The sequence below is a fragment of the Myxine glutinosa genome, chromosome 5 (assembly GCF_964187855.1).
Source record: "Myxine glutinosa chromosome 5, kmMyxGlut1.1, whole genome shotgun sequence".
NCBI classification, from domain to species: domain Eukaryota; kingdom Metazoa; phylum Chordata; class Myxini; order Myxiniformes; family Myxinidae; genus Myxine; species Myxine glutinosa.
The window spans coordinates 63,462,287-63,484,218 of record NC_136265.1 but is presented as its reverse complement, the minus strand read 5'-3'; the positions used below and the strand labels follow the sequence as shown (position 1 = coordinate 63,484,218).

The 21,932-nt window shown below is 46.3% G+C and overlaps 1 long non-coding RNA gene across 1 annotated transcript in view; it reads left to right on the top strand.

The window, feature by feature from the left end:
• LOC144892287 (uncharacterized) overlaps nt 1-21,932 on the top strand; it is a 906,753-nt gene that overhangs the window by 746,457 nt on the left and 138,364 nt on the right. The gene's annotated exons all lie outside the window — the stretch shown is intronic.

The window sequence follows — 21,932 nt, the reverse complement described above, 5'->3', positions numbered from 1 at the left end:
CATATCACACCTGGACTCCTCCCTCAATTTTTCCATGTTATCCCTTTGGGTGTCCATTTTGTTTTCGAACCCTTTCATTTCCCGCGTGGTTTTGTCCCCCAGGGCATCCATTCGATTAGCCAATCGATCTCCCTCCATTTTCATGGATGCCTGTATTTGAGCTGAGTAGTTCGATGCTAATCCCGGCTTGCACAGCGGGCCTGGCTTCCGCCGCCACGTGCGGGGCGCCGCCATTCTCTTCACCAGCGACCGCCCCCTCATCTACTGCCTCAACTACTAACTGTCCCTGTTGGTCCTGGGCCATTAATTCTTCCCCTACTACACCCACCGGCATTTGACTGCCTTGGCCAGACATCGTACGAATATAATTTGATTTTTGGAACTAAATTTCGTTCGGTCGTAATTTCGAGTGCGTGAAGCGCACTCTAGGTCCAATTATCCCACTCCTGACACCAATTTGTTGCAGATCTCCCGAAGCCCGTCGACGTACAAAGGGGGGTTAAACCCCTTTTCCCCCTCGGGTCTTCGTGTCCAAGAGGCCGTGTCGCCACTCCCCTAGCGAGCGTGGAAAAGGGTATTGGGTCGAATCCACAAGTACCTTTGGTACCCACGCTGCCATGAAAACGGGGACAGGACCTCGCACAAGCCACGCTAATCGAGTACGCCAAGCGGTTTGTGTATCATGTGACTCGTGCCGTCACTTTTATTGAACCCGATTTGAGCGGTTTTATTCGTGCGATGCCAGGCCAATAGATGGAACTGACGCGGACGATCAAATAGAAGGAATAACAGGTGTATTTACAATGTACAGGGCGAAGAGACAGAGCAGATGCTTAACAGTTTTAACTTATCTCCAGACAAAGGGCCCACTCACTCACGCAGGGAAAAGGAGGAAGGAAAAGTTCACGCTCCCAAACGCGTCCTGGCGCCGTTCACTCTGGACAGCTCGCCCCGTGTGGCCCTCAGTTGTTCACGGCACGTGTGCTGGGAGCGCAGGCAAGGAGATCGCGCGTCTGTGGCCCGGAATGGGTCGTCTTCACACAGTGCGGTTAATACAGGCAGCAGCAGAGCGCAGGGCACAGGGAGAGTTTGTGTGCAGCGACTACAACAAGCCAGGCACTTTACTCGTGCTACGACAATGTATCTTTCTCATTATGAACCAACCACGAACCTTGGGTGACTCACTCGTTATGTCTCTCTCTCCGACTTTCGGGGCGACTCTCTCTGACTCCTTCGGGGCGACTCTCTCTGAGGCGGGGGGCTCGAGGCAGGGTTTTATATAGCCCCTCCCCGGTCCTACGTGAATGTTCCAAGCCCCTCCTCTCGCCGCCGTTGTGAGCCACTCCCCTTGAGCTCTGATTGGCGGCTCGCTGCTTACCGGCCACTCCCTGCAGCTCATCCCATCGGACTTGCCAGACTTGTTCCAGGCCGAGCACATGGCATTCTAACCCAATTGAGGCCTACACTTACTGGCCTGCTCAACGCAAACTAACACAGGAAAGGAGACTATGCTTACATTTACAAAGAAATAACTGAACTAAAGTGAGGCTACATGTTGTGGTGCGACTACCTACGAGGTGGGGTCATTCTTTATTCACAAAACCGCAACAATATTTTGTGCTCTGATTGAATATACACTGTAAATCAGAACCCAACACGTATCAATAAAAAGGAACCGAGTCCAAATTTATATTTATTTTAAATGATCAGTTAGAGCTGGAAGGGAAGGTCAATACAAATTTATCAAAAACTGGATGGGAAAGTTGACCTTACAGCCTCACAGAGCAGATGTGCCCCCAGTACACAACTTACTTTCGACTTTCAGCCGAGTTTTTACGTCATATTTTCTTTTGCTCATATCACCATCTCGATCTCAAGTTGTCAAGTCAAAGTAACAAAAAAAGTAGCACTGATGAATACGGGTAAGTTCCGAATGTGTTTCTTAGGTTAGCTTCAAATATTGTCGAGGGCCGATGAGGACCAGCCCTGGACAGATAGCCGAACAGTTAACTCCGAGGCGTCAGTTCGAAACTTGGCGGAATTATTTTTGGCGCGCAAGTGCGAAGAAAACCAGGGTCTTACCTGTACGATGGAATCACAGGGCTTATTTTTCGAACCCACAAACAAATAAACACACACGTCAAGGAAAATTCACAATACAAGAATGAAATGCCAAAAAAAAAAAATTCAATGAAATAATTGTGAGATGATAAAATGTCAAAATTAATGTGGACGTAAAAAAAAACTATAACTCCTAATTTGGGGATCCTCCATTCAGACACAATTACAGACAAGGGAATGATAAAAGACTTCCTCCTCCAGCCTTTCCGTGCTCCACAAGGCCCCGATAAATCTCTCAGGTTCACACAGCACGAAGCGCAGCCTCCTCGAGCCAGGCCAGAACAAAAGAGAGCCAAAAAGACGGATTCTTCCTCGCGAAGGTGACTGCCCCGGATCGCTCTTGATCAACCTTTTTCCAAAGGCGCTCACGAGCCAAAGATGCGCCACCGCCCACGACCAAGCCCAGACCCGAGAGCGATGACTTCTGCGACCGCCCGCCACACAACCAGTACCAGAGAGAGTGAGGAGGGGGTGGGGTTGGGTGGGTGGGCACACCCTCCTTTGACCAGTTTCTCCCTTTGTCCTTTCGGGCCATTTTTCGATGAAAATGGAGTACTGCACATTGTGCTTTTTAAAAATGATGCATTTTTCACAGTAATAATGTTTATTGATGGTTTTCTAAATTGTCTTTGCAGAGAATCAATTGAAAATGGTTTCTTATTCCAAGTCAAGTTCCCAATTATGTCAAGCAACACCAAGACGTGAGATGCCATACAAGTGCACTGTGTGCAGCAAGGAATTTTCTTGGTTAGCATCCTTGAATTATCAGAGAGTAGAACACGCAGAAGAGAAGCCTTGTAAATTTCCTGTGTGCAGCAAGAATTTTGCTCGTTCATCATTTTTACAAACGCATCAATGGATACACACAGAAGAGACACCCAACCTGTGTTCTGTACACAACAAGGCGTTTCCTTTTGTTTCACATTTGAAAAAGCATCGATGGATGCACACGGGAGAGAAACCTTTCAAGTGCACTGTGTGCAACAATGAATTTTCTTGGTTAGCATCCTTGAATCATCAAAAACTAAAACACCCAGGAGAGAGGCCTTATAAATGTCCTGTGTGCGGCAAGGATTTTGCTCATTCATCATCTTTAAAAGTACATCAAAGAACACACACAGGAGAGAGGCCTTATAAATGTACTATGTGTGGGAAGGATTTTGCTCATTCATCATATTTACAAAGACATCAAAGAACACACACAGGAGAGAGGCCTTATAAATGTACTGTGTGCGGGCAGGATTTTGCTCGGTCGTCATATTTAAAAGTACATCAAAGAACACACACAGGAGAGAGGCCTTATAAATGTTCTGTGTGTGGGAAGGATTTTCCTCAATCATCACATTTACAAACACATCAAAGAAAACACACAGGAGAGAGGCCTTATAAATGTACTGTGTGTGGGAAGGATTTTGCTCGTTCATCACATTTACAAAGTCATCAAAGAACTCACACAGGAGAGAAGCCTTACCAGTGCTCTGAATGCCTCAAGGCTTTTACTCATCTCTTCAATTTGAAGCGACATCAAATAATACACCAGAGATAAACCTTTCAAGTGCTCTGAATGTTTCAATGCTTTTGTTGACTTCTCCAATTTGAAGTGGCATCAAATAATACACACTGGAGAGATGCCCTACACATGTTCTGTGTGCACCAAGGCATTGTTGTATCAATCCAAATTGAAGCGGCATCAAAAATCCATGCACAAGAGACAAAGTAGAGAAGACCTACAGGTTAAGCCTGACAGATCTTCAAGAAGATGGCACGTTTGATCCAATTCACCACCATCTCAAGTCACTCCACTCTACTCTCCCCTCATCTAATCCGTGATATTTTGTACCCCTGTTAACAACCCACTCCAAACCCTTCTCCAAATTTTCTTCTGTATCCATCTTGTCGACCCCATGCATCCGCCACTACCCATCTTTCCTTCATACTCGTCTTATTTGCCCAACTCTCCCTCTATTTTATCCTTCACCTCTGCTGTTGGTGTTTCCCACCCATTCCTCCTCCCCCTGTTTCTCCTGCTCCTTTGGTTCTGTTGTTTCCTGATCCTTTCAGTGTTCTTGCTCTTGACTTTTATTCAAAAAAGTGTAGGTTCTGTAAGGTAGAAACAGAAAATACCGGTCACCTTCTTTCAGGATATGAAAAAACAACTGTCTGAATAACTGCATACACAAAAGGACAGCAATGTGTGCAACGTACACCATTGCGACATCTGAAAAAATTTCAACATCTGGGTCTCAGAAAAAATCAAGGAAGCATGAACCAAAAGCGATTGGTTGAACATGAGGATGCAGTCCTCACGTGTGACCAAATTATCCCATCAATTCTGAACAGAGAAAACAAAGCATTGCGACAGGACATTGTACTTGTGCATGAAAAGGAAAAGATGGCATTGCTAATCAAGGGTTCAGTAACCAGCGACTTTGATCGAAGGAATGTGGAAATCAGGAAATTGACCAAGTAATCAGCATCTGAAAAATGAGGCCAATACACCTGGAAGCTGTAGAATTCTGACAAAATGGGATTGATAAAGAACCTCTCTTAGAACTTTAAAACAGTCCCCAGGAATAGTTGGACAAACTAAAAACAATTGGAGGCTGTCTGTGGTACAATGACAATCCTGGAAATAATCCTCAGAATAAAACATTGAGAAGACTTTTTCACAATTTGGATTGTGAAACATGATATTTTTTCGAACTGGAGGTGGCTACTTTGAGTTCCACCTTCATTCCACCTTCTGAAAACTGCACATGGATATTCCAACAAACGAGAGCAGCCCTTCTTGTGTTCTGATTCTAATAAGTATTTTCCCATTTATCATGATAAGAAATGCATTGAAGGATAGACAAAGCAAAGAAGCTTTTGCTGGTGTCCCTCATTTGTGGATGGTAAAATGCATGCACCCTGCCAAGCTAAATCCCTAAATAATCAAACTCATTGAGGAAGCAACGGAGCTCTGGAATACCACATTGATATTGCAGCACTGAGACGGAAAAATCGACACATGACAAAATGGGTGCTGACAAAAATGGGAATGATAACACCAGAAGTGAAGATACCACATGTGTTCTTCCAGGGTGACTGTCTCTCTCCCTCTTGTTTTGCCGAGCTCTGGACCTACTGAGCAAACTCATTGATGATCAAGGACAGGGATACACCCGAACATCTGACAGTATAATGTGCAATGGGTCAGGAAAAGTGACACATCCAATGTATATTAATGATTTAATGTTCTTCGAACCAAACGACGGAAAATTTGCAGAACCATAAAAACGAGTAAAATGGTATTCAGACGACTTGTAAAATGCTGCTAAATGTGCGGAGTGCACATTCATAAGAGGTTGACCAACAAAATTGGATAAAATAAATATCGACCTCAGAACAACAATGCAGGAGCAAGAAAATAAAACATCATGCATGTACCTCAGAGAAGAAGAGTGTGACCAACTATTTCGCAAAACAATTGCGGAAAACAATTGACAGAGAATATCTGCAGTGAACGAGGCAAATTCTAAAAACACATCTCTTCCCAAGAAATAAAATGGAACTTGAAAACCACCCCGCAGTGCCAGTTTTCCAACATATTGTTGTAGTTTTGTATTCTCTGGGATATTGAAGCACATATACATAGAGTAAAGCGAGTTATATCGTAGTATTCTGTTTCGCTATTCAGGATATATTGCATTAATGTGAGCAGATATGCAGTAAGAGTGCTTCGTTGGAAATCGCATTTGTACGTTTCCTCTTCCATACACTCTCTGCATTCATGTCGTATGTTACATGCACCATCTACATTCCCTCCGCCAAATAATCCTTGCTCACACAGCCTGCCATAGTGAAACCCCCAGCTTCAACACCACATACAGCTGCACCAAATCGGATTGGTGAACACCTGAGACCAATTGACCATCTCAAGGGAGACAGTGCATCAGAACTGTGAAGGCCAATCAACAGTTGTCATCAGGATTTGGGGTACTGAAACACCAATCAGGTACGAGGGGGAAGGATCTGTCGGCAGGCAAGCTCCTCCGACTGACTGGGGGAGAGGGGTGGAGATCTGCAATGTGAGTAGGTGGGTGCAGATTCTAATAAAACGCGAGAGCCGAGCTCACGAACAAACGACAGGACACGTTACGAGTCACCAGCCCTCCTTGAACCCCGTTCAAATTCTCCTTGTGCATATTCTCATCCGACCAGCCTTCATCCATGTTTTCTCTGTATTCCTCTTTCTTCCTTTGTTGTTCACAGTCTGCTTTCCATGTCGTTTCATTTCTTTGTTCACTTTCTTTGATTCTCACGCTTTATTTCTCTTACACTTCCAATACCTCTTGCCCCTTTGGACCTTTGCATTGAATCCAGCTTGTTAAGCTGCGCCACCTGAACAGACAAATTCCCGCTTCGCCTTTTGATACTGATGGTTAGTTAAGCGTCGGTGACACAATGAATTGCTTCCTGCACCTTCCCGCTAAAAATCACATGTAGTTCATGCTGCATATGAACCAGCAGCACATGAAGGAGGCAGTACATCGGGAACAGTGAGGAGTGACCGCGAGCGGAGCGTGATTGGTCTGGACACCAGACAATCATCAGAATTATTGGTGGCACATGCTCATCCGAGTTGGTGCAAGGTGTGAGGGGGCAGAACACACCAGCTTTCTCTCTCTATTGCTCTTATCCCAGATGAATGTGGTGCCAGCTACCTCACAGAGTTGTGAAGTCATTGTTAAAGTTCAGAGGGCAGGTCTGTCATGTTGTGGATAATGTGGATGTATACATACTCTGCATAATTGTGAATGTAACAGCCATTATTTCTCCCTTTTCTAAAATTTGGCTGATTCTTGTGAACTAAAAGGCCTTTTCCGAAGAAATTGTGTCCTGATTTATTTTTATTGCGGCATCGGATAACTGAGGGTCAATCGGGCTTTGTAAGCGCTCGAAGCGGTTACTTAACGAGTCGGTCCGCTCGGCCGACTAGTTAAGATTGGTTATGTCATCATCAACATGGTACCCGCTCATACTCGGGCTTTTTCATGTATGGTAGCACGACTTTGGGTGTGTGCGATTGGCAATCATCGTTATTTGAAGATACGCCATCCTCTCAGACTTATCCAGAGGCAACGTGCTTCTGTGGCCAAATCATGGACATTCTGAGGAGAATGTGGCAGACATCGAAGACGGCAATCCATTTCAGCCCAGACATGCTCAGCAGCCCTGCACCATATCAGCCCCACGCAGCACCAGCACTGCATCGCACCATCCCTGTGCAGCACCAACCCCACATGACCAGCTACGCACAGCATCAGCCCTGCAGAGCACCGGCCCCACATAACAGCATGTCGTGCATCGTTCAACACCACACCAGCCTGTATGGGCCATTCCGGACCCTAAAACAGCTCAAGCACGTGCTCGTTCCCTGTTGTTGTGCAAGCCCTGTTATTTATTTTTGGTGCCATCGTAGGTTGTTTTTTTTCACTTTACCTTTGTGCAAATGCCTCCCGACTCATTTGTCCTTTAAGCGCCTGATATGTCTCTATTTCTTTTCATAAACCCCATTTTAATTATTGCATGTTTTCTTGTCTTTTTACTCCCCTGCGTTGTGTCCAAAGTTTGGCATCAGAATGGAGCAATGCTTGGGATTTTGTAAAGGTTAATGAGCAGTTAATTGAATGCAGTGTGAATTTGGTAAGCTCTGCGATCTTCAGGATTGGCAAAAGCTCCTGGCAGACAGGTGGCATTAGTCAGACCCATTGCCGCGACGACTGGAGTCAGTCGTGATTCTTGGACCCTGGATCGAGTCTCCACACATCTGTCAAATTTCATGGAGAATCTTTGCTTTCAGATTGAGCATGTACGAGAAAGTGGACAAAATAGTGGAGGTTCACTTAATGACGGGCGGTGAGAAACATATTGCTATGAGGCAAGCTGGGGCCAGGGTTCGTTGAAGATGTTGGGCTTGGAAACTCTCCCACTCCTGACGTAGGTCAGAGTGACTCCACTCTGGGTTCTGAGTGGATGAGTCAGGAGGTTGGCGTGGCATCGAACCAGGAAAGTATGCTGGTGTGGGTACATGTCATAATGCAAAAAAATTGGGGGCAATAATTAAAAGTGGAATGGTGGGTTGGTTTGGAGGGGTAAATGAAGATAGGACACAAATGGGTGAGAGATAAAAGGCAAGAAAAGTTGTTCTTGAAGCATGCGGAGATCAATTGAGGGTTTGCAGAAGCCTAACGGCTGGCTTATTGTGGATTGAATCGGTACAAGCAGGGGTAGAGAGAGAGAACTCCAAGGACGTCAGGAAAAGATGGGGATTTAAATAGCGAGCTGATGTAATGTGTTTAATAAAGTGGTGTAAAAGATGCTGCAGCAATGGTGGTAAACTCTCAAAAAAAAATTCCCAAATAAATTTAAAATCTTAATTTTATTAGTCCCTTGCCCAGAGGGGACTTTAGGTTAACTTTCTGTCTGTCCGTCCATCTGCCCACCACACCTGTAGTTTTTCAGACTTTTTCCCCATAACCTTTAACATATTCAACTGAAACTTGGTACGGACATGGCTTTATTATGATAATTTGCGGAACAAGTTTAGGTTTTGGTGTATTTCCCAAATTTTACACGGAGTTATGCCCTCTTTGGTCTTAGAAAATATCACATATTTCAGTGGGTCAATTTCATGGGTCAGACACAATGGGTCATTTTTCCAGAATTTTCCCCCTTCCCTTTAACATATTCAAATGAAACTTGGTACATGGTTTTATTATGATAAATTACAGAACAAGTTTACGTTTCAAGGTATTTCATCAATTTTTTTCAATTTGTTATGGCTTTACTATGTAAAATATTGGGACTGGTAGGGACATGTATTGCAAAGCAATTCTCCCTCTTCTTTCAATTGCTTTGCATACTTGAACACTATAGAACACAAATCGCCTTTTAGCACTTTAAAAGCATTCCGTTTAGCAGTACTTGGACAAAACGTTATGGCATTTGACGTCATCACGACCAATCAAATTTGCTGCTCGCAGACCCCGCCCATGTCCTTGATTCCCAAGACTGCGTGGGATAAGGTGTTCTCTGACCTCTGGTCGGGAAGGTTTAACTTTCTGCCTTCCATGGAATGCTTCGTGCACAGATTTTACCTTTTGATGGATTAGCACAGACATATGGCCTGTTTTACATGAAAATGGAGGACATTATGCTTTTTTGTTGTTGTGACATGTTTCACAGCAATAGTGATTTCTTGATGGTTTTCTGAATTGTCTTTGCACAGAATCAATTGAAAATGGTTTCTTATTCCAAGTTAAGTTCCCAGTTGTTTAAGAGTGAAGTTTCTCTCAATCAGAACATGACACAGACTTCTTGTCGGGAAGTCAACAAATATAGCAGTGTATTGACTAAATTTGAAGGGATTGAGAAGTGCTCTGTTTGCAAGAAAACATTTATCTCATTCAAATCTTTAAAGAGATGGTCAAGCAATATGTAGATGTGTGATGCTATACAAGTGCACTGTATGCAGCTAGGAATTATATTGGTGATCATATTTGAATAACCATAAAGTAAAACACACAGCAGAGAATATAGATTTGAAAAAACACAAATGTGAATTACAAATGGGAGAATGACAAAAGAGCAGGAAGATTCAAAAAAAAGAGCTTGACAGACCATGGATCGACAAGGAAGGCTCAATGGAATGGCTAAGAATAGGTCAAATTAATTGGGATGGAGAACGAGTCGTCATAAATGCCCAAGACCAAGGACACGACACGAATGGGTTTAGGAAAATGGCGAGTTTGAGCCAATTGGACCATTTTCTTCTTTTTTTTCGGATACAAGATCGAGGCTCGTGAAAGAGCTAACATTAATCACACAAAAAGTCAAACCGACACAAACCGACACATAAAACACAAAGTAAGGGGAGCGGTAGACAAGATGGGGAGAGAGGGCGAAAGACACAAATACAACATTTGAGAGCAGGGACATCGAGAGAACTGTGGGAGGGAGAGGGCTTTGGGGGAGGTGGGAGAGGTGTAAAACATATGGACACTGCAAGGACTTCCAGGAAAGAAGTTGGAATTTCGAAAAAGTGTGTCGGGTGAATTAGCGGGGGTAGAAATGATCAAGGTTTTGGATGGGGGAAGATAAGAGATGGTGGTGAACAGCTGTTTTAAAGACCTGGAGGGAGGAGTGGGATTGAAGGGAGTGGGGGAGTTTGTTCCAGAGGCGGGAAAAAAGGGGAATAAGAGAGTGAAGGTGAGCAGAGAGCCTCGATTTTGGCAGTTTAACCATAAGAGGGTTGCTGTCAGATCTTGTGCGACCTGTAGAAATATTTGGGGGACAGAGCAGAGAGAGATCTGGGGGAGCAAGGGCGGAGAGGAGTCGGTAGAAGACAGAAAGACCACCAACCTGCCTGTGGTGAGTGAGTGAAAGGCCCTCAGAGTTAGCTTCATCGAGGGAGATTTTAATGATTCTGAAAGCTTTGGTTTCAACAGCGTGAAGTCGAGCTCGGTGTGAGGCAGGAGCACCGACCCAGAGGGGGGAACAGTATTCCATTGAGCTGCGGATGAAAGCCTTGTATGTGGTGAGGAGCTCAGGTGTACCAAGGAAGGACTTCGCACGACGGAGGATGCCCAGTTGGCGACTGGCTTTGGATGCCAGCTTGGAAATGTGGTTTTCCCACGAAAGATCATGGCAGATAGTGAGATCCAAAAGCTTGAGTGACAGAACTTCTTGGATAGGATTGTTGTGAAAGTAGATGGGAGGGTTTTCCAGTCGGTCTATTCGGAGAGACATAGTAAGAGTGTGAGATTTGTCAGGATTGAAAGACATGTTCCACTTGTTTGACCAGTCTGTGATTTTGTCCAGGTCTGCAGAGAGTGAGGAGGTTGCAGACTGCTGATCTGAGGGATGAGGAATGGAGCGGCAGATTGTGGAGTCATCAGCAAAGAGATGGAGAGTATTTTCCAGAGAGTCGGAGACATCATTGATGAAGACCAGAAAAAGCACAGGGCCCAGAACACTACCTTGGGGAACTCCAGCCAGAACAGGAAGGGGCGATGTGAGAAATCCATTCAGGGCCACACGTTGACTACAACCAGAGAGGAAGTCCGCAAGCCAAGTGTGGAGATTTCCATGGATACCAGAGGAGTAGAGTTTGGTAAGCAGAGCTGGGTGCCAGACCGTATCGAAGGCATGTGATATGTCAAGGGAGACAGCTCTGATTTCCTGTTTGGCATTTCGGACCTCCATCCATTGTTGAGACAGCAGAAGCAACATGTCCAGAGTAGAATGACCTGGTCTGAATACAAATTGATGATCGGAGAGCAAGCCATTGGAGAAGAGGAAGGATTTGATATCCGAAGCAATGATGGATTCCATGACTTTGCTGATAGTTGGGAGCAGGCTGATTGGTCTGTAGTTGCAAGGATCTGTTTTTGCACATTTTTTGAGTAAAGCGCCAATGTTTGCTGATTTCCAAGATGCTGGCAGAATCAGAGTCGAGGTTTGACAAAAACTTCTCCACCTTGTCGGGAGAGAAGGACACAGAGTCCAGGAACAGTTGGGTTCGACTGGGAAAGGTGGAAACAGAGAGAGATGGGTTTGGGACACAATATTTTGAGGCAAACACAGAGTTGAGGCATTCGGCTTTGTCACGTGCGGTGTCAACTGTGTAGCTATTTGAGGTGAGGGAGGGGATAGAGGGGGAACAAACACCAGAAACGGATTTGACCAGATGCCACCAGGATTTGGAGGAAGGGGACAGGTTTGAGAGTTCATTCTTGAGTGTGGAGAGATAGTGCTTCCTGGCACTCCTGAGGGTAGAGACACACTTGATCCGAGCTTGGTGGAAGGAACTGAGATTGCCTTCAGTTGGATTTGCCTTCCAAGAGGCAAAGGCAAGTTGTTTCAGGGCGACTGCCTCACCACAATATTCAGCATTCAAGTAAACTAAGAGCACAGAACAGTGTGTGTCAGACTAGTGGAGTAAGTGAAATGCTCAACAGACTATGGAATGAGATTTATTTACACGCAAGAAAACAAAACATGGGGGCAATACCCCTGGGTGCTTACCTGGTAGAATAAAGCAGTACATGACACTGACTGAAGATATCTGAAGCCGTGTCATGGCATTTTAACCTATTTCAATGATTGCTAGAAGACAGGGCAGCATGTACAATGAATCATACGAACGTAATCATGAGACTTTAAATGAACAAACAAACAAAATACCTATTTTGGGGGGCAACACCCCCCCCCCCCCCCCCTACCACCCAGTGTACCTCCTCAGACCCCAATTTTTCCAATGCCTTGAACAAACATTGGTACATCACAGATGATGAAGGTTGTGGTGACATTTCATTGTAATTGTGTGTGTAGTTTCTGAGAAAAAGGCAAATATCTACTTTGGGGGGTTTAAACCTGGACCGACTTTGACCCCCGTTGATCCCCTTAGACATCGATTTTCTTAGTACCGTGAACAAACATTGGTACATCATGAGTGGTGAAGGTTGTGGTCAACTCTCTTCGCAGGGCTCCTCCCTCATCTCCCTTGACGACGCTTGCCCCTCCCCCAGGTGTTGAGCTCCACCCCCGGCCAGGGAACGATTCTCGCTCCGCCCCCTCTCTTTCTGCCTGGCAGAATGTCACCCAGCACGCTCGGTGTAAGTTTACATGAGGTTTTACACACATTTCCTTCACTTTAATCCCGTTCTATCTTATCACAAGCACGACCCTCGTATCGTGCACATTTAAACACAACCTTAAGCTACATTTTCCCTGCTTATGTACATCGAGATGCCACTACATGTTACACGGTCCATACTAATTACTATTCATGTGCAATCAATCCTACAATGTGAATAGACATGGTACTGAAATACAACAAGGAAACGATGGTAAAGGACTGAAGATCCATTCATGAAACAACTTCGCTATCCCACTTCTCGCGTATTCCCCCAATCTCGCGAGAGTTTTCGAACTCCTTCAGTTCTTGAAGGCCATTTTCAGTTTTTTCCGGACCTTTCCCTCTTCTCTGGTCTCTCTCTTTCCTTCAATATCTCTAACTCCGTCATGGAATTTGGGAAGGCGGGGGTGCACCATCCCGGACGCTGTCTACATCCGGTTCATTCGCATCACTTGTGGTCACAGAAGTACAGTCGTGGCCAACAATATTGGCACCCTTGCACTTTTTTCAAATAATGCACCATTTCTTCCAGAAAATTGTTGAAATAAAAAAATATGTTGGTATCCACATTTGTATTTCTTTGGTTTGCAGTGGAGCAAAACAAAAATAGCTGAAAAAAGTACAATGTATTAACTTATTCCACACAGAAATCCTAAAATGGACCGGACAATATGATTGGCACCTTTTAGAAGTTGTTAGAAATACTTAGATTTCAAGCAGGTGATTCTCTCTTACTTTGAAATTGAACTCACCTGTGGTGAGTTGCAGGTGGCTCCAATATAAAAATCACTCATTCAACCAGTTTGAATGGAGAAAAGGAGTCATTCCGCTGTTTTGTGTCGCCGTGTGTACCACAATGAGAATGGAGAAAAGAAAGAAAAGCAGGGAATTGTCTGAGGAGGTCAGACACAAGATTGTAGCCAAGCATGGACAATTTCAAGGCTACAAGGCCATCTCCAGAAACCTTGATACTCCTGTGTCCAACGTACGCAATGTTATCAGGAAGTTTAAGGCCCATGACACTGTAGCCAACCTCCCTGGACGTGGCAGCAAGAGAAAACTTGATCAAAGATTGCAGCGAAGGATTGTTGGAATGGTGGAGAAAGCACCTCAATCAACTGCCAAACAGATTCAAGCTGTCCTCCAGACACAAAGTATGACGGTTTCAACTCCCACCAATTCAATGAAAGGAGACGCAGGAGGACACCACTACTGAAAGAGAGACATAAGAAAGCCTGACTGGAGTTTGTCAAAACACACCTGAACAAGCCAAAATCATTTTGCGAAAATGTCCTGTGGACAGATGAGACCAAATTAGAGCTTTTTTTGGACAGCACATCATCTCTATGTTTACAGAAAACAAAATGGAGCCTTCAAAGAAAAGAACACCTTCCCTACAGTCAAACATGGAGGAGGTTCAGTGATTTTTGGGGTTGTTGTGCTGCCTCTGGCACTCGGTGCCTTGAATGTGTGCATGGCATCATTAAATCAGGAGATTATCAAAGCATTTTGGAGTGCAATGTTCAACCCAGTGTCAGAAAGCTGGGTCTCCGTCGAAGGTCATGGGTCTTGCAGCAGGTCAATGACCCCAGACACGCTTCAAAAAGCATGCAGGAATGGTTCAAGACAAAATGCTGGACTGTTCTGAAGTGGCCAACAATGAATCCAGATCTAAATCCCATTGAACATCTGTGGGGAGATCTGAAAACAGCAGTTGGGAGAAGGCACCCTTGAAATCTGGGAGAACTGGAGCAGTTTGCACAAGAAGCGTGGGCCAAACTGCCAGTGGAGAGGTGTCAGAGGCTCATTCATGGCGATAGGAAGTGCTTGACTATTTTGTCCAAAGGCTGTGCTACCAAATATTAAGTCAAGGATGTCAATAATTTTGTCAATGCCATTTCTTTTTATTTTCTGATTTAAACGGATATATAAGGATAAAGGAGTCAAACAAAGTCAAATTTGAATAAAAAACAAAGGTTCTGTAATATTAACAGTGAAATAAAGAATTGTGGAGACCAAATACTTTTGTGAAATTCAACTTAGTTTTCAGAGAAAATTGTGAGTTGTTTGAAAAAAGTGCAAGGGTGCCAATATTTTTGGCCACAGTTGTACGTACTTGATAAATGCAGTACCCCTTCACAATCTGGTAAATGATGGTGAATGGTTCAACACCCGCAGATGAGCATTTCGGTTTCCCTGGTGATTTGGAGATCACCTCATCAGCGTGGCGAATCTGCCGTCTTGAAATCATGAATGAGATCATTTGGAGCAGGGACGCATCACGTGGTTCGTTTTTCCGGAACCTGCTTTATACGCGTGCATGGTAGTGTTGTTGTGTACGCTACCCCCCACTACCTTACAGTTCCCTCCGATGCGCCATGAACCGAAATGTCTCCGGTGAAGATCACAGATCGAACCCCCGGGATCCACGAGCGGTTCCGATCGAGGAAACTCGGTCGTTCCGGGAGATTCTCCCTCAGATCGCGGGTCCAGGGTCGGACCACCCGAGGATGAGGACCCGGGACCCGGCAGGGCTGTCTGAAGGCATGGGCACACTGGGCATTTGCCCAGGGGCCCCAAGTTGCACAGGGGCCCCACGATTCAAGGGGCACCATGCTGCCATATTGTTCATGAGAGATCTCTTGGTAGTGTGGATAATTACTCAACCTCTCGCTGGAAAGGCCTGGGATTAAGTTAGGAAATAAGACTGTAGCAGATTACATTTCATTTTATATGCAAATGGTATAATATGCATTAACCTTATTTCATTAAGATTTCCTCATTTATTCACTGTGTAAAATACGAAACAAGTTTCACTGCGCATCCCGATTGCCATTTGTTGAATGACGTCATGCACTTATTGTTGAAGTTGAGTTGAAGAGTCTAATTATCTACAAATAATCCGGAAGAATTCCCATGTTTTAAACGTGTAAATGACTGGAAACACAGCAATCTTATTGTAGAACATGAAAATGGAAAAGAACTTCGCAAGTGCATGATGGCATATTTGATTCGGCATAAAGAAACTGGATGTGGAGATTCTTTATTAATCAAACATCAGCGCTCAGAGCAGGATTACTGGCATAAAGTGTTGACATGTGTGGTTTCTGTCATTCGCTTTCTTGCCTCCAGAGGTTTGGCATTTCGTGGGGAGAATCAAACTATTGGGTCGGCAAAAAATGGAAACTTTTTAGGTATTCTCGAGCTGTTGAGTGAATTTGACCCTTTTTTGGAAGAGCATCTCAAACTGCATGGAAATGCTGGAAAGTGGAACCCATCATATCTATCGGCAAACATTTGTGAGGAATTTAATGAATTAATGGGTCAACATGTTCTTTGTGCTATTATGGAAGAAATAAAAGAGTCAAAGTATTATTCAATAAGTGTGGATTCCACTCCAGACGTCTCACACATTGATCAACTGACATTTACCGTCCGGTACATTCGAGGAAGTGAGCCTGTGGAGCGTTTCATCAAGTTCATCCCCATCTTTTCTCATGGAGCAAAGAATCTAGCAGACACTGTTGTGGATTTCCTGAATAGGAACAAAATTCCGCTGTCAAACTGCCGTCGTTAGTCGTATGACAATGCCTCAAATATGTCTGGACACTATACTGGATTGCAGGCACGGATCCGTCAACTGAATGAGTTCACCATCTATGTCCCCTGTGCTGGACACAGCCTGAACTTATTGGGAGTAAAAGCGGAAGTGTTGTCAACAGATTGTAAAATTCTTTGACTTTGTTCAGCGTCTGTTTTCCTTTTTCTCGGCTTCTACACATCGATGGAATGTTTTGGCATCATCTTTCGGAAAATATCATATTGGGGTCAAGCGTCTGTCTGACACGAGATGGTCGTCACATTTTGATGCTGTCCATGCTCTGCATAGAGGTTTCGAGAAAATTAAACATGCACTGGATTCAGTATCAGCTGACACTGACCAGGAAGTGAATACAAGGCGAGAGGCAGAAGGATTGAGCGAGAAAATGGAGAACATGGAAACGATTTTTCTGACAATTCTTTGGAACGACATTCTCAAAAGAGTGAGCAAAACAAGTAAGGTCCTGCAGTCAAAAGATGTGGACTTACTTGTTGCCATGAATCTTCTTGAGTCTCTGAAAACGTATCTTCACGTAATTAGAGACAAATTTAGTGAATATGAACTGAAGGCCAGGAGTAGGTGTCCAGATTCGGATTACAGCGATGTGAAGAAACGGGTGCGAAAGCGAAGTGTACATCTTACTACATATGACGGATCAGAAGAAGAGATACTTCTAAACAAAAGTGAAAAGTTCAGGGTGGAAACATTCCTTCCTGTTCTGGACTCTCTGAACTCTGACCTGACAAAACGTGCAGATGCTTATTCATGGATTGGAAATCTGTTTTCCTTCTTCAGTCAATTGAAAACGATTGGTTCTGATGAGTGAAACAAAAAGTGTGAACACTTGGCTAATGTGTATCACAAAGACCTTGATTACGGTGTTCTTCTAAATGAATGCCAGCAACTCAAGCACTATATGGTTCTTGATGAAAATTGTGAGACACTCCCTGCGTTGGTCAGAAAAATAATTTCGTACAACTTGAAATCTGTGTTTCCCAATGTTGAAATTGCACTCAGAGTGTTCATGTGCATGATGGTGACCAACTGTACAGGGGAACGTTCATTTGCAAGATTGAAGCTCACAAAGAATCAGCTTGGCAGCACAATGCGGCAGCAGCATTTGAACCGGCTTTCACTCATGTGCATGGAAAATGACATCCTGAAGACCATTGACTTCAATCCAATTATAAATCAATTCTCTGCAAAGAAATTTCGCAAACGTTTGCATAATAAGAAATAATTCATAATGCACCATCTCCCTCTGTACAGTGTACCAAATATTATTATTTATATGTTGAAATGTTTGTTTATTTCAAGGCTTATGTTATTGTTGCGGTTTTGAGAACCCACACTTGCTTGTAAATATAACATCATTAAAGGTTAAAGGTAGCACCCCATAGGTAGGCCACAAGCAACACATAGGTCATCATAGGACATAGGAAAGACATCATCCAGACTCGCCTTTCCAGGACTCGCCCAGGACGCCCGGGCACGCCCGCTCTCGCCTTTCCAGGGCTCGCCCAGGACGCCCGGGCATGTCCAGACTCGCCTTTCCAGGGCTCGCCCAGGACGCCCGAGCACGCCCGGTCTCGCCTTTCCCGGGCAAATGCTCCGGCATGATGGGTATATATATTGCTGCCCGATAAACGGGCTTTACAGAGTGTGCCGGGTTCTGTACGAATAAACATGCTTTGAACTCAACCAAATGGCCTCGTTCTCTCGCCGTCCACGACACCTAAACTGGTGTCCTCGACTACCCGCGAACGGATTCGGGGGCTGCACGACTCCTAAACTGGCGACCCCTAAACTCGGCGACCCGACTCGGTCGGGGCCGACCGACCGAGTCGACTCGTCGACTACCCCCAAACAGATTTGGGGGCTGCAAACGCACACGGCGGTTTCGATCGCGCTGCCGGAGTTTTGGAACCGGCGAGCGGCCATGTGGTTCGCGCACCGCACTCGGCTCCTCCTCTACGACCAGAGGGGCGACCCCGCTCGAGGACCCTCCGAAGGAACGCAGTTACGTGATGTGGGTGGCACTGCTGCTCATCTCTTGCGCGCGCTCTGACGTTCGCGGCACGGCTGCTTCGTTACCTTCGCACGCACTGCTGTTTGTCACCTTCGCCCAACTTCACTCTACAACTACAGCCGCAACTACTTCTCCGATCCTGCATCCTCGGGAGGCCCGCTAGGAACCTCGGCAGCCACCCCCCGAGGCCTTGAACAGCCCCTCGGTTGGGTCAACTGCTTTTCGCGTGCACCGACGCCGAGCGCTGCTCGAGCCTCTCGGCAATGCACCCGCGAACTGCAACCTCGGCAGCCTCCCCCGAGGACTTGACCAGCCCCTCGGTCGGCTCAACCCCGGTCCTACGCGCTTCACACAGCGGAGTACGTCGCGGCGAGGCCACCCCCCGTCAAAAGTTCCCCCCGCCCGACCACCCACCACCACACCGGACCCCCCCCCCACGACCCTCCAGGGGTCGCTTCGGCCGGGTCATCAGGACCCCCCTGAAATTGACCCTGCCGGTGCAAGTCGATTCTGGAGGGGCGTGTTTAGCGGTTACTGCTGGGTATACACAATCGCCTTGCACCTACCGAGGAGGTGGCCAGGGAGCGATCACCATGCCGGGCTCATCCGGGCCGCCCGGACAGGCCCAGATGCGCCTCTCCCGGGCATGCCCGGACTCGCCGTTCCCAGGCTCGCCCGGGCACGCCCGGTCTCGTCTTTCCCAGGCATGCCCAGACTCGCCTTTCTAGGGCTCGCCCAGGACGCCCGGGCATGTCCAGACACGCCTTTCCAGGACTCGCCCAGGACACCCGGGCATGCCGCTCTCGCCTTTCCAGGGCTCGCCCCGGACGCCCGGGCATGTCCAGACTCGCTTTTCCAGGACTTGCCCAGGACGCCCGGGCACGCCCGGCCTCGCCTTTCCAGGACGCCCGGGCACGCCCGCTCTCGCCTTTCCAGGGCTCGCCCAGGACGCCCGGGCATGCCCAGCCTCGCCTTGCCAGGGCTCGCCTAGGACGCCCGGGCATGCCCGCTCTCACCTTTCCAGGGCTCGCCCAGGACGCCCGGGCATGTCCAGACTCGCCTTTCCAGGACTCGCCCAGGACGCCCACCCTCGCATTTCCAGGGCTCGGCTAGGACGCCCGGGCATGCCCGCTCTCGCCTTTCCAGGGCTCGCCCAGGACGCCCGGGCATGTCCAGACTCGCCTTTCCAGGGCTCGCCCAGGACGCCCGGGCACGCCCGGTCTCGCCTTTCCCGGGCAAACGCTCCGGCATGATGGGTATATATATTGCTGCCCGATAAACGGGCTTTACAGAGTGTGCCGGGTTCTGTACGAATAAACATGCTTTGAACTCAACCAAATGGCCTCGTTCTCTCGCCGGCCACGACTCCTAAAACATCACGTATTCCTTAAATGATTTTTAAGATTCTTTCATTCACCCCCCCCCGCCCCCCCCCCTCCCCATTTACTACTGAAAAGAGTTTACCTCTGACAAGAAATAAGAATGGAAATAAATCACGAGAAAGTAATTACCTTTTTAAAATTACTTTTATTCAGCAAAGAAAACAAATTACCATTCAATAAGAACTGTTAGTGGATGCCATTACTGATCTCGTCTGCAAAATGCTGCAACATTAATAGCGTTGTTTTGTTTTGAAGAAGGAAGCAAATGATTGGGACTTGGTGTAGTGGGGGACATGTTTTTGATGATTAAACAAGTTGATGTTGATGTAGGCCTCCATTACGAGAATACAATTTGAAACTATCTGATAAGGGATTTGATATAAAGTCCAGATCTGAAGGAAAGTAGCGAGCTTAGTTGGGAATTGCATACAAATTAGGTGTTGTTCACTCCCTGACTCCTGACGCGTCCGCATACGATGCGAGTGGTTAAGATGGCGGACCTGTGTGTGCGGCAGCGTCACTTGTGTGTGTTACGTTCAGTGGGCGATGCGCTTTGCAGTGGTTGCAGGGGCGCAATTTCAGTGCTTGCCATCGTCGCGATTGTGCGGAGATACGCCCCTGCGCGCATGCGCACGTCATTAAGCACAATAGTTAGTTATTTGAATTTCCTCATCTTCTTCGAGGAAGTTCCGGAGGTTGTTTTCTGGGCGCGGAGACGGGACGGAAGTGTGTGAACTCTTGGTGTGTGTGAACTCTTGGTGTGTGCTGTGATCGTTTGGAGTAATTGTTACACTGTACGGATAATTGATGGACGTGTGCACGGCCAAACAGATGGAGAGCAAACCTCCGGTCCTCTCCGGGTAGAGGACGAATAAGAAATCTGAACGAACTGAAAATTGTATAAGCGGTGTTTCGAATTTTGTAAAATGGCGTAAAAAGTAAGAGGACTGTAAATGTATGTCACGTGGTGTAACTAGTACAACCCTTCGGCATCAGTATTGTTCGCTAATATGATAAAAGGTAATGTCACAATGTTTACAATGAGTTCGTTAACAAGACATTGCAACCGCCCTGAAAAGATCACGTGATTGACGTGTGGAATCTGCCGTGCGGAAATCGCGAATGAGATAGTTTCGTTTGTTGAGGCAACGCGTCGCGTGATTCATTTTTCCAGAGCACGTGATCGGTTTTACCAGAACACGTGCTTTGTACTCGTGTATCAGAGTGTAACACGTGACCACACACTACCTTAAATCACGGTACTTTACACGCTACCTTTCAGGCCCCTCCGATGCGCCATGAACCGAGATGTCTCCGTTCTGGGAGATTCTTCCTCAGATCGCGGGTCCAGGGTCGTTCCACCCGAGGCTGAAGACCCGGGACCAGGTACGTGTCCTTCTGTCCACACCGTCACCTTCTGGTGGTTCTTGAAAGTTTTGTTTGAATGGATTTTTTCTTTCAGGTGTTGTGAAGGTGAAGTCTGAGTACGTCGATGATCCGCTCCCTCAACCTGAAGGTTTGAACCAAAAACACACACACACGATCTGTTAATGTTGTACTTTTTATTATCGTACAAGGTCGAGGCTCATGGAAGAACTTGGACACAGAACAGATCAGGACACAACATAACAATGGGAACATCAGGAGAACTCAGAAAGGGGAACCTGAACAGCAGAGAAGAGGGGGAAAGGGGGAACATGAACAGCAGAGAAGAGGGGGAAAGAGGGAACCTTAACAGCAGAGAAGAGTGGGAAAGGGGGAACATGAACAGCAGAGAAGAGGGGGAAAGGGCTAACATGAACAGCAGAGAAGAGGGGGAAAGGGGGAACATAAACAGCAGAGAAGAGGGGGAAAGGGGGAACATGAACAGCAGAGAAGAGGGGGAAAGGGGGAACATGAACAGCAGAGAAGAGGGGGAAAGGGGGAACATGAACAGCAGAGAAGAGGGGGAAAGGGGGAACATGAACAGCAGAGAAGAGGGGGAAAGGGGGAACATGAACAGCAGAGAAGAGGGGGAAAGGGGGAACATGAACAGCAGAGAAGAGGTGGAAAGGGGGAACATGAACAGCAGAGAAGAGGGGGAAAGGGGGAACATGAACAGCAGAGAAGAGGGGG